The sequence below is a fragment of the Triticum aestivum genome, chromosome 7D (genome assembly GCF_018294505.1).
Source record: "Triticum aestivum cultivar Chinese Spring chromosome 7D, IWGSC CS RefSeq v2.1, whole genome shotgun sequence".
Lineage (NCBI taxonomy): Eukaryota > Viridiplantae > Streptophyta > Magnoliopsida > Poales > Poaceae > Triticum > Triticum aestivum.
Genome location: NC_057814.1, coordinates 641757142 through 641771079, shown reverse-complemented (window position 1 = coordinate 641771079; position 13938 = coordinate 641757142). Strand labels below are relative to the sequence as shown.

The 13938-nt window shown below is 48.1% G+C and overlaps 1 pseudogene; it reads right to left on the bottom strand.

The window, feature by feature from the left end:
• The window catches only part of LOC123171531 (putative receptor-like protein kinase At4g00960), a 71651-nt pseudogene extending 60089 nt beyond the window's left edge, over positions 1 to 11562 (bottom strand).
• Between the last annotated feature and the right edge of the window lie 2376 nt (positions 11563 to 13938).

Sequence of the window (13938 nt, the reverse complement as noted above, 5' to 3'; positions counted from 1 at the left end):
CACGGTAGCCTAGTATCGGTCAAGGCTTTGTGTGAAACTAGATTCGCAGAAAACTTGCAATTCAAGGCCCAGTCCACTGTTCAAGTTGCTTACTAGTGTAGCATACAGTTCTAGGTGGAAGTTTAACTTAACAGTCTCCACTGCAATACCGGTATATAAAACAGTGTTTTGGAACCAAAGGCAAATTTTTGTGTGCCTCTAGGATCTGGTGGGGGATTGCTGGAATTTAGTCTATTTTGGGACAACCCAATAACTATTTCAGAAATTCCTAAATAAATCCTAGAGGCCCACTTAGCCCATTTGTGCAAGGCAAGGGATACTACTAAAGTTTAGTCCCACATTGCTAGTTTAGTGGGAGTTGGACCTCCTTATAAGGGAGGTTCTTTCCCCACTTGTATGAGCATCAGAACAAGAGGGACATCCACGCGCACTCCTCCTCCGCTGCCCACCTCACCACGCCACGCCTCGTCACGACGCGGGTTGCGGGAATGAGCTAAGCCGATGCCTAAATTTTTGCCACGCACTACAGGTATACGAAAGGTCACTCGGGAGCTGGAAAGTTTTTGCTGTAGTGGATATTGAATACGAACGTTGCACCCTTCGGCCGCTGCCTGTTCGTTTCGTCTCCCTCGTTCCTTCAGCTCCCGCCGCAACCTCTCGCCTCCTTCTCGTGCGCCTATAAAAGGGAGGTCACTCCTCTCAGAGAGACGCACCAGAACTTCTCCTACCTCTCGCCACCGATTCCAATCTCTGAACTGCTGCTGTCTTCCTCATCCCTGCTTGCGGCATGCACCTCGAGTCGGGACAGTAGGCCTCCAAAACCGCACCTCTTTGAGTCCTGTACGGGAGAAGGGTGATAAGGTTTTTGGGGAGTGCTCAGCGCGACTACTGACTTCTTCTTCACGGACGCTCCGGACTCCGACGACGACTTCTTCCCCGACGTCGACAACCTCCTCGACGACATGGCTGGCAAGGACACCGACCCCAAGTCCAGTACTACTGCTGCTACTGTCACATATGTGTTCCTCTTCTTTCTGTTCGAGGTCCTGCCACAGTTCCTTGTTCTGCTGTTTGTCCTACATATGTTAGGTTCTACTTCATATATGAAACCGGCCCTACTGTCCCATCTACATAAGCTTGGTTACAGTTCATATATGCAGACATTATTTACCTTCTCTCTGTCAGATCACATGACTAGTTTTATCCCTGTTATATTAGTCACGCTTTATCTAATATTCCTGTTAATAAAATCATTCGGTAAATTGCTTATATTTCCAACAATATTATATATATATATATACACATGTTATTCTACTATAGACAGAGCAATTCACACGGCTTATTAGCAGCAATCGTCTGTGTTATTATTGGTCTTCGCACACATTTCAGATTACTGACCTGTTTGCCGCGTATCACACACATCTTGTTCAGTTGAACCGTTTCCATTGTGTTGCCTAATCACACACAGTTCATCCCGGTGAACTGTATGATGTATATCGCACACGCCTTCATCTGGCTGCCCGTTTCTTTTGTGCATCCTCATCCCAAACAGTTAATTGAGCTGAACCGTATGCCCTGTATCGCACACGAAACTAAATTCTGAACCGTGTTTGATGCATCTGTCATCGCAAAAGTTTTGCACCTTTGTTGACGTTTTTTTACACCACCGTTTGCGATTATGGCACCAGACACAGTTTCGTCGAAGGGTCTCTGATCGTAGTGTCGCATTTGGACCATCCTACAGAAGTGCCCCTGTCCTACAACCATAGATCCAGACATTGAGCCTAAAAACTCCCAGGACACTCCGGATCTTGGGCTGGTGACCTCGAAAATTCTTCAAACTCCGGATCCCACAGTGGGTCAGGGTTCAGATTTGATACGTCTCCGTCATATCTACTTTTCCAAACACTTTTGCCCTTGTTTTGGACTCTAACTTGCATGATTTGAATGGAACTAACCCGGACTGACGCTGTTTTCAGCAGAATTGCCATGGTGTTATTTATGTGCAGAAACAAAAGTCCACGAAGCTTATTTTTGGAAATAATAAAAATTACTTGCGGAAGAATCAAGGCCAGGGGCCCACACCCTTTCCACGAGGGTGGGGGCCGCGCCTGCCCCCTGGGCGCGCCCTCCTGCCTCGTGGGCCCCCTGGAGCTCCACCGACCTCAACTCCAACTCCATATATTCGTGTTCGGGGAGAAAAAGAATCGGAGAGAAGGATTCATCGCGTTTTACGATACGGAGCCGCCGCCAATCCCTAAACTCTCTCGGGAGGGCTGATCTGGAGTCCGTTCGGGGCTCAGGAGAGGGAAATCCGTCGCCATCGTCATCATCAACCATCCTCCATCACCAATTTCATGATGCTCACCGCCGTGCGTGAGTAATTCCGTCGTAGGCTTGCTGGACGGTGATGGGTTGGATGAGATTTATCATGTAATCGAGTTAGTTTTGTTAGGGTTGGATACCTAGTATCCACTATGTTCTGAGATTGATGTTGCTATGACTTTGCTATGCTTAATGCTTGTCACTAGGGCCCGAGTGCCATGATTTCAGATCTGAACCTATTATGTTTTCATGAATATATGTGAGTTCTTGATCCTATCTTGCAAGTCTATGTGTTATGGTCCGGCAACCCCGAAGTGACAATAATCGGGACCACTTCCGGTGATGATCGTAGTTTCAGGAGTTCATGTATTCACTATGTGTTAATGCTTTGGTCCGGTACTCTATTAAAAGGAGGCCTTAATATCCCTTAGTTTCCACTAGGACCCCGCTGCCACGGGAGGGTAGGACAAAAGATGTCATGCAAGTTCTTTTCCATAAGCACGTATGACTATATTCGGAATACATGCCTACATTACATTGATGAATTGGAGCTAGTTATGTGTCACCCTATGTTATGATTGTAACATGATGAACCGCATCCGGCATAATTCTCCATCACCGATCCAATGCCTACGAGCTTTCACATATTGTTCTTCGCTTATTTACTTTTCCGTTGCTACTATTACAATCACTACAAAACCCAAAAATATTACTTTTGCTACCGTTACCATTACTATCATACTACTTTGCTACTAAATACTTTGCTGCAGATATTAAGTTATCCAGGTGTGGCTGAATTGACAACTCAGTTGCTAATACTTGAGAATATTCTTTGACTCCCCTTGTGTCGAATCAATAAATTTGGGTTGAATACTCTACCCACGAAAACTGTTGCGATCCCCTATACTTGTGGGTTATCAGGATTTAAGCCCGCCCAGCCACCACAAGCAATATTCCCCAAGCAATTCCGGTCCTCCGGACAGATGCGACCTTATGTATGTGCGGCAACAACCTCAGAAACAGTCCATCACTTTTGGGCCAGATTCCTCCTTGTTAAAAATAAGATCAAAGATTGCTGCGACGACGACGCGATTTCAGTATTTTGCCACAACTGTACGGATGAGGAAATCCTTAATGCTCCCAACCACCGTCGCATACTGCACTTTGCTGATTTGGCACACATAGTACAGAAGTACTGCGCAATTGAAAGCGCCTGGAAAGCCCAGACAGCCCGGTGGGAACCGCCTGCCTTTAAGCCATCCCCCGGACGGGCAAAAAGGGTGCACCCTCACGGGGCACCTGATTATCATCCCATGGACAAGAAAATCAAGCCCTTAACGGGACAAAGAACTGTCCTTGAGGAATGGCTGGACAAACCCTGTCAGATACACACGACGCCGAATACCGAACCAACGCACAACCTTCGGGAATGTTGGATACTCCGGCAGGTGGCCAAGAGCGGTGAGGCCATCCTCACCAACATTACCCCGGAGAAGTACTCTTCGAAGGACAACGATCTCAATGCATTTATGGTCTTCGAGACCTTTTCTTGAAATAATCGGCGCAAAAGGGCGCTCGGCGACCTCGCCGAAGTCAACCAAGTAGCTGCAATAAACCCTTGGAACGACGCGGTGATAACTTTCAACGCCAACGACGAACCAAGGGCGCGATCAGTCCGACCACCAGCCGCTTTGGTCCTAAACCCAATTGTGGATGGCTTTCGGCTCACCAAAGTGCTCATGGACGGCGGCAGCGGACTGAACCTCATCTATGAGGACACGCTCAATAAAATGCAAATGGACATGATCTGCATCGAGCAGAGCAGTACAACCTTTCGAGGCATAATCCCCAGTCGAGAAGCAAGATGCTCGAGGAAAATTAAACTTGATGTGGTATTCGGCATGCCGGAGAACTATAGGTCCGAAGAGTTCCTCTTCCACATGGTGTTGGGGAACGTAGTAATTTAAAAAGAACGTACGCACACGCAAGATCATGGTGATGCATAGCAACGAGAGGGGAGAGTGTTGTCTATGTACCCTCGTAGACCGTAAGCGGAAGCGTTATGACAACGCGGTTGACATAGTCGTACGTCTTTACGATTGACCGATCCTAGCACCGAAGGTACGGCACCTCTGCGGACTGCACACGTTCAGCTCGGCGACGTCCCACGAACTCACGATCCAGCAGAGTGTCGAGGGAGAGCTTCGTTAGCACGACGGCGTGATGACGGTGATGTTGATGCTGCCGACGCAGGGCTTCGCCTAAGCATCGCTACGATATTACCGAGGTGGATTATGGTGGAAGGGGGCACGGCACACGGCTAAGAACAATGTCAACTTGTGTGTGTATGGGGTGCCCCCTCCTCCGTATATAAATGAGTGGAGGAGAGGGAGGGCCGGCCCTCTACTATGGCGCGCCCTGGGGAGTCCTACTCCCACCGGGAGTAAGATTCCCCCCTTTCCAAGTAGTAGGAGTAGGAGAGAAGGAAGGGGAAGAAAGAAGAGAAGGAAGGAGGGGGCGCCGCCCCTCCCCCTAGTCCAATTCGGACTAGGCCTTGGGGGGCGTGCGACCTGCGCTAGGCAGCCCCTCTCTCTTTCCCCTAAATCCCAATAAGGCCCATATACTCCCCGGCGAATTCCCGTAACTCTCCGCTACTCCAATAAATACCCGAACCACTCAGAACCTTTTCGATGTCCGAATATAGCCTTACAATATATCGATCTTTACGTCTCGAACATTTCGAGACTCCTCGTCATGTTCCCGATCTCATCTGGGACTCCGAACTACCTTCCTTACATCAAAACACATAAACTCATAATACCAATCGTCACCGAACGTTAAGCGTGCGGACCCTACGGGTTCGGGAACTATGTAGACATGACCGAGACATGTCTCCTGTCAATAACCAATAGCGGAACCTGGATGCTCATATTGGCTCCTACATATCCTACGAAGATCTTTATCGGTCAAACCGCATAACAACATACGTTGTTCCCTTTGTCATCGGTATGTTACTTGCCCGAGATTCGATCATCGGTATCTCAGTACCTAGTTCAATCTCGTTACCGGCAAGTCTCTTTACTCGTTCCGTAATGCATCATCCCGCAACTAACTCATTAGTCACATTGCTTGCAAGGCTTATAGTGATGTGCATTACCGAGAGGGCCCAGAGATACCTCTCCGACAATCGGAGTGACAAATCCTAATCTCAATCTATGCCAACTCCACAAGTACCATCGGAGACACCTGTAGAGCACCTTTATAATCACCCAGTTACGTTGTGACATTTGGTAGCACACAAAGTGTTCCTCCGGTATCCGGGAGTTGCATAATCCCATAGTCATAGGAACATGTAAAAGTCATGAAGAAAGTAATAGCAATATACTAAACGATCAAGTGCTAAGCTAACGGAATGGGTCAAGTCAATCACATCATTCTCTAATGATGTGATCCCGTTAATCAAATGACAACTCATGTCTATGGCTAGGAAACTTAACCATCTTTGATTCAACGAGCTAGTCAAGTAGAGGCATACTAGTGACACTCTGTTATGTCTATGTATTCACACATGTACTAAGTTTCCAGTTAATACAATTCTAGCATGAATAATAAACATTTATCATGAAATAAGGAAATAAATAATAAATTTATTATTGCCTCTACGACATATTTCCTTCACGTGGCACCTTTCAACAGCTGATATCACGCCCTGTTGGGGCGAGACGCATTCACACGCTTTCAAGCCCTACCCCACTACGGGTATATGAAGCTCAAAATGCCCTTGCCCAACAGAGTCATCACTATTACCAGCAATCCAGACATAGCACTCCGCGCCTTAAACAAAACCGCATCCTTGGCCCTCGAGGCATTATCCGAGGCCCTTGCGTTCGAAGAGCTAACCACCTTGCGTTCCACAATGGATAGGGGTGACGTAATCCTCGATAAGAGACAAAGTCCACTTCTTTCAAGCCAGCAGACGAAATAGTCAAAATTCAAGTTCACCCGACGGACCCCAAGAAAACAGCTTCCATCGGGGCACAACTGGATCCGACGATCGACGCCGCATTACGTGTGTTCCTGCGCGAGAATTGGGACATATTTGCCTAACACCATTCGGATATGCCGGGAATCCCATGCAGAATGGCCGAACATAGCCTCAACATAGTAAACGGATTCAAACCAGTCAAGCAGATGCTACGGCGATTTTCCGAACCCAAACGACAAGCTATGGGTGAGGAGCTAGCTAAGCTACTCGAAGCCGGGTTCATCAGAGAGATCAAACATCCGGACTGGCTAGCAAACCTGGTCATGGTGCCGAAGAAGGATAAATTCTGGCGCCTATGTGTCGATTTCAAAGACCTTAATAAGGCCTGCCGTAAGGACCCCTTCCCAATGCCCTGCATTGAACAGATTATTGATGCGACTGTAGGACATGATTCACCGTGTTTCCTTGACGCATACTCCGGATACCATCAAATTAAGATGAAGGAATCCGACCAGGCCGCAACATCATTTATCACCCCGTATGGGCCTTTCTGCTTCAACACTATGCCTTCCGGACACAAAAATGCCAGCGCCACTTACCAACGCATGATTCAAACATGCCTGGAAAAGAAAATTGGCAAGACGGTTGAGGCATATGTAGATGATGTAGTCATCAAGACTAAGCACGTTGAATCATTAGTGGACGACACACGCCTCACATTCGACAACCTCCGAACATATGACATACGGCTCAATCCCGAAAAGTGCATTTTCGGCATTCCAGCCGGAAAAATGCTTGGGTTCATTGTTTCCAATAGAGGAATCGAAGCAAACCTAGCCAAAATCTGAGCCCTGTCACAAGTGGCAATGCCAACAGACCTAAAGCAGGTTCAAAAACTAGCCGGGTGCGTGGCAGCTTTGAGCCATTTTATCTCCAGGTTGGGAGAAAAGGCACTGCCACTTTATCGCCTGCTCCAACGCACCGACCACTTTACGTGGACGGATGCGACAACAGCCGGATTGGAAGAAATAAAAAACTTTGTTAGCAAGCAACCCATTCCTTGCCGCACCAAACGTCGGTGAACCTATGTTGCTTTACATATCTGCAACTCACCAGGTGGTGAGCGCGGTGCTCGTCGTTGAACGAGAGGAAGAGGGACACAAATTCCCACTCCAAAGCAAGTGTACTATGTATCAGCGGTCCTTAGACCATGCAAATCTCGACACCCACACTACCAAAAGATAGCATATGCGGTCTTTATGGCATCCCGGAAGCTGCAACACTACTTTCAAGAGTGTTCGATCACGGTGGCTTCCGAAGTACCACTCAATGATAGCATAAACAATCGGGACGCCACCAGCCGCATTGTCAAATGGGCCATCGAGCTCCTACCATTTGAAATAACATACGAGCCACGCCGAGCCATTAAATCTCAGGTGTTGGCCAATTTTGTCACCGAATGGACAGAAGCCGAACTCCCTAAAGAGTACGGCACCTACTCCAACTGGGTGATGCACTTCAATGGCTCTAAATTGTTAGCCAGATTGGGGGCTGGTGTCGTCCTAACATCCCCGACAAGGGATACAGTCCGTTACGTATTACAAATCATGTACACAGACTCTAATAAGGTAGCCGAATACGAGGCACTACTGCATGGTCTCCGGATGGTTGTTTCTATGGGCATACAACACCTCGAGGAGCGCGGGGATTTGAACCTCGCAATATCCCAAATAAATGGAGAATTCGACGCAAAAGATCCAAAGATGGCGGCTTACCGCAATGTCGTACTCAAATTATCAGCTCGGTTCGACGGGCTTGAGTTTCATCACGTAGCACAAGACAGTAATCAAGCAGCGGACATCCTTGCTCGAATGGCGCTAAATGCCACCCCGTCCCACCTAACACCTTTGTGGAAAGGCTCTTCAAGCCATCCGTGGTATGGCAGGACGAGAGCGGCAACACTAGTCCGGAGCCGATCATACCCCCAGATGCCGAACACAATTATGATATCATCGGGGGCTCGGGCACCGAAATGGCGCCTTTGGCCCATGAAATCATGGCTGTCATCGCCCCGTGGACTGAACCTTTCCTGGCCTACCTTAATAGGAAGGAGCTCCCTGATGACCAGAATAAGGCCCGTCGTATTGTTCGACGCTCGAAAGCCTACAAAGTTCATGAAGGAGAACTCTACAAGAAAAGTACTACCGGAGTCCTTCAAAGATGTATCTCCGAAGAGGAGGGATGGCAGCTCTTGGCTGAAATACACACTGGTCTTGGCGGCCATCACGCCGCAGCTCGGGCCCTTGTAAGTAAGGCCTTCCGCATAGGTTTCTTTTGGCCCACGGCCCGAGCAGATGCACAGGACCTCGTACAGAGTTGTGTTGGATGCCAGCTTCTTCCCAATCAAAGCCATATGCCGCCCACTACCCTACGAACAATCCCCATTACTTGGCCTTTCACATTCTGGGGGCTAGACATGGTTGGACCCCTTAAAGGGGGAAGCCCTAAGAAGAAATATTTGCTGGTTATGGTGGATAAATTCACTAAGTGGATAGAGGCCAAACCAGTAAAAGTGGCTGAAGCCGGACCGGTGATATAATTTATATCTAGTGACGTATACCGTTATGGTGTCCCGCACAACATTATTACTGACAACTACTCTAACTTTACGGCCGACGAGGTGAAAACTTGGTGTGCTAACCTGGGCATTAGGCTCGATTATGCCTCCGTATATCACCCTCAAACAAACGGTCAGGTCAAACGGGCTAACGGCCTGATAATGAGCGGCATCAAACCCACACTAGTGCGATCCCTACGGGAATCAAACAAGCACTGGGTTGAGGAACTCGATTCCGCACTCTTTGGGCTGTGGACCATGCCCAATCGTGCGACCGGATACACACCCTTCTTCATGGTGTACGGCGCAGAGTTTGTCTTGCCTTGCGACATTATTCATGACTCACCTCGAGTGCACATATATGAAGAGAGAGAAGCCAAGCTCGATCGGCAGGACGATCTAGACGGCCTGGAGGAGGAGCGCGATGTTGCGAAGGCCCGTTCCGCATTCTACCAACAACAGACTCGGAGATATCAGAGCAGAGAAGTGCGGGCAAAGACTTATAATATCGGTGAACTCGTTCTACGCCTACCAGAGAAGAAAAAGGACAAGCTCAAGCCCAAATGGGAGGGTCCCTTCATTATAGATGAAGTTCTCACTGGAGGAGCCTATAGCCTTCACAATGCATCAGATACTCGCTTAGAGCCGAACCCATGGAACGCTGCCCGGCTCCGAAGATTCTACGCCCAAGTCCGGACATTTACCTTTTTTCGTTCCTTTTTACTCCTTTTCAATTTTCCCTTTTTCTCGTTTCTATACGATTTCTAGCTTGTGTTCGGGTAAGTCGCACACTTGAGGGCTATACATCCTTAAATGTACACACCTCACCATAACTGGGGGATTCTTTCAATAGAAGCTTATTATTATTATTGAGAATCAAGCTGACCATATATATGTGTCATCTTCTCATATATGTTGTTTCTTCGCCATTATATGCACCTCTATGACGACTTAAGTTTTTGCCAAGCTGGGTTGCCTAGCTCTTGCGCTTATGCCCTACGTTCCCGCTTGTTCGGCTAGGGCATAAAGGGAGCACCTCTGCGATTGTTACAACCGGGTTATCCGGACATGTACCTCAGACGGGTGAAGCCGAAAGCTAGTGTTCTTAAGAGAATAATTGGTCGGCGGACAAACGACGTACTGCCTTCGTTGCAATATAAGCTCCCAAAATATAAAGCTTCCTGTGATTTTTTAGCATCACAGCTTAAGCATGCATAAATACACATGCTGACACAGGGAGAGGAACCCCTAACGGAACTATTCTCTCTGGAAGATATTTCTTACGTTGAAAACTAATGTAACATAACTCCCCGAATACAGTTTGTCTGTTCAAGCATCATGACCGGATTGCCTTGTTTCCGAACATACTTGGTGTTTACCACAGGTATAGTATTCGGAAACACTCTAAACCTTGGGTTTCGAAGGTTGAAGCGGAAGCTCTACCATGAAAATCTTTTCAAAGTTCGGCCGGAGATAAATTTGGTGATAAAGTACATTGTTACATGGAATCAAACGCATACTCTTCATCTATACCATCTATAAGGCTGTCTAGTTTACAGTCCTGTTGTGAAAATTTGGCGGCTGTCTTTACTTGGTCGTACACCAAGCTAACCAAAATTTCTTGTCCGTCTGGTCCCCGAGGTCCGACTCGGGCCATATAATTCGGATCAAGTCCGGTATACCGCATTTTCACCATGGCCGAGGCTTCTCGTGCACCTTCTCGACATGATGATGCCTTCCATAGTTCAAAGCGGCGTACAGCTCTCTTGAATACATTCACGAGCTCCTCCATAATTTCTGGAGGAGAATCGGATGGCCATAAAGCCTTAGCCATGTTCCTCATGGCTTTCCGAGCTCGCTCGTGCACTTTGGATAGCTCTTGCAGTAGGTCACCTTGAAATCCGGACACTTCTCCCTCGGGCCGCCCAGTTAACAAACCTACAGGAACAATTTTGTAAAACTTTCCATCAGGGGTCGTATGTAAGACAGGTTAAAAGACATACTGAATATGCCACCATTCAGCTTTCTGTTCTCCTTCAAGGCATCCGACAGCTGGGCTCGTACATTTTTAGCTCTTCGGCTTGCTTGATGTTCGCATCCTGTAGTTTGTTCTTCTCAGCAATGGTCCGTGTCAATACACGTTGACCAGCGGCCTCTTGCCCTTCGGCATGTTTTTTGTCCTCCTAAGCAGCCATTAGCTTCTCCTCCAATTGATCTGTCAATCCTGCCGCTGTAAACAAAACAATGCATATTTAAAAATCATTGTTGGAACGGAATCGTATTTGACGGACACTGTTGTGCTTACCGTCAGGTGCCTTCTTGGATTTCTTTAAATTTTCTAGTTCAGCGGTGACAACAGTTAGCTTGGTCCGGCATTCTTCCAACTCCTTGGGCAATGTGTTATTTTTCTCCGTGAGTACCTGATGATATAACGACCCTTAAATCAGTTGGGCCAACTGCTTCAAGTCTCGGGGGCTACTAGCATATGATTACTGAATCTACACAAAGTTCTTACCCGCATATCCTTTGAAAGCTGGTGACTGGCTCCAGCAAGTCCATCCCGAGCAGCTCAGATATATGCAACCGCAGAGCTGAGGGCGTTGAACGCCTCTTCGGTGAAACTTGGGTCGCGCATGGCCTCTTTCCGCCGCCGATGATTCATCGTGCTCCCCACTTCGGAATTGGTGGCAGATAAATTATCTGAATCCTCTTGGAGAGGACAATCTGGCGTTGCGCCTGTATCAACCCTAGTCCTTGTGGCAGGGTCCGGACCAGATTAGTCGGTGCATGGCCGGCTAGGTCCCTGGATACAGTCCGGCGTACGCACCTCCTAAAATATGGCACAGCAGAAAACTTCATAGTCCGGTCTATCCACCGAGTGCATGTTAAAAAACTATACCTCTTTGATGAAGGCGGGGGCCCGGCAATATCACCATTTGCTTTTCTTTTCAAAGACTCGCCCTGCGCGGGCGTCACCTTCTTAGAGGATGCCTTTGTTGTAGCTTGGCGAGACGAGCGTCGCTCCTTTGGAAAATGAGACAGTGCGGTGGGTGAGGCGCAAGGGGAAAACTCTTTTTGAGGAGATGTCTCCCTGGTACTTACATGGGAGGAGTGGAGAAGGCCGGGGTAATCGGCTATAATAGCCACTTCCGTGCCGTCATGGCTCGCCTGATAAAAGACCCCCTCCTTAAGTTCTATAAATATATCCGGATCTTCTTCAAATCCAGGATCCATGTCTCGAACATGGTCCTCGGGCTGCGGAGCGTAGATGTAGACCCCCTGGATGACCTTTCTCCACTCTAGTTAAAAATAGCCAGATTAAATTTGGCTAGCATGACTCAGGAAAGAGATTGAGTGAAGCCAATAATCAAAGAAAAACTCATCCAGTTGATGGGGTTATACATGGAAAAACCTTCCCGACATTTCAGGCGAGCGAAGTCTTCCTTCTCCCCTTTCTAAAGGTTATCTAAGATGGTAGCCAAAGCGGCAAAATTGTCTGGACCATTGCGCAGACAGTGTGATGCATCGTTCTCCCTGTTGTAATGCCACATAGGAAGCCCTGTGGATTGGAGCGGCTGAACACATCGCGTTATGGAAACCTCCATTACCTCTATTATAGATTGTCCGGAGTGGGCGAGTACTCTGATATTGCTGACTAGCCTCTTAACCTCCGCACTGTCTTCTTCCTTGAGGCTTCGGGGACGCCAGTTGATGCGCTTCTTTAAAGGGGCACTGGAGAATTTGGGAAGTCCGCGCCGGATTTGGACCGGAAGAACGACTCTTCAATATAAAACCATTTTGAGGGCCACTCTTCGGATGCCTTCTTCGGAGTGCCGGACAGGTAACCTGTCCCAGCTTTGCGCCACACTTTGGCGCCGCCCACCTCTAATATGGATCCCTTCTGGGAGCGGGGGACGAGGCAGAAAAATTTCCGCCAAAGCTCAAAAATGAGCCTCACAGCCTAGAAACAGCTCGCAAAGAGCAATGAAGCCCGCGATATGCATGACGGAGCCCGGCGTCAGATTGTGCAGCTGGAGACCGTAGAACTCCAGGAGACCTCTGAGGAAAGGATGGATAGGAAGTCCTATGCCTCTCAGAAGGAAGGAAACGAAGCACACCCGCTCCTCTGCGGTAGGATTGGGGAAATTCTCCACCAGGGCTTTGCCGTTGAGGGAAGTTAATCCAGCCCGAACAGAGACTAGATCCGCGGGAGGAAGATATCCTTGCGTCTGCAGCTTTCCCAATCGCCTTTTTGAGGGACGGGGGGCGTGAGGAGGAACTGGGAACGCCAGCCATGTTTGGACGATTTCCTATGGCGAGTTCTAAGGATTTCCATGTCGTGTGGAATGGCATCTGAGATCTAATCTCTTTAAATACATGCCTTACCTACACGGCAAGGGGTTTATTATAAAAAAAATACTTAGACCCTTCGCATTCGTTTGACGCGTGGAAGCCGAGGCGACAGCGACAAAGAGGCAATAGAATATATTAATGTGAAGCCGAACTATCGTCAATCTGAAGTATGATGGAGAACCTGCCTTGCAAAGCCGAAGACATAAAGCCGGATACTACATCGTCATTGAAGGCATGTTCGGGGGCTACTGAGGGAGTCCTTGATTATGGGGTCCTCGGGTGTCCGGGCAATGTGACATGGGCCGGACTGATGGAATGTGAAGATACAGGATAGAAGGCCTTCCCCCGTGTCCGGATGGGACTCTCCTTTGTGTGGATGGCAAGCTTGGCATCCGGATGTGTAGTTTCCTTACTCTGTATACTGACTTTATACAATCCTAGCTCCCTCCGGTGTCTATATAAACCGGAGGGTTTAGTTCGTAGAGGCTATCAGAATTCATACAAGCTAGACATTTAGGGTTTAGCCATTACGATCTCGAGGTAGATCAACTCTTGTAACCCCTATGCTCATCAAAGTCAATCAAGCAGGAAGTAGGGTATTACGTCCATTAAGAGGGCCCGAACCTCGGTAAACATCATGTCCCCCGTCTCCTGTTAC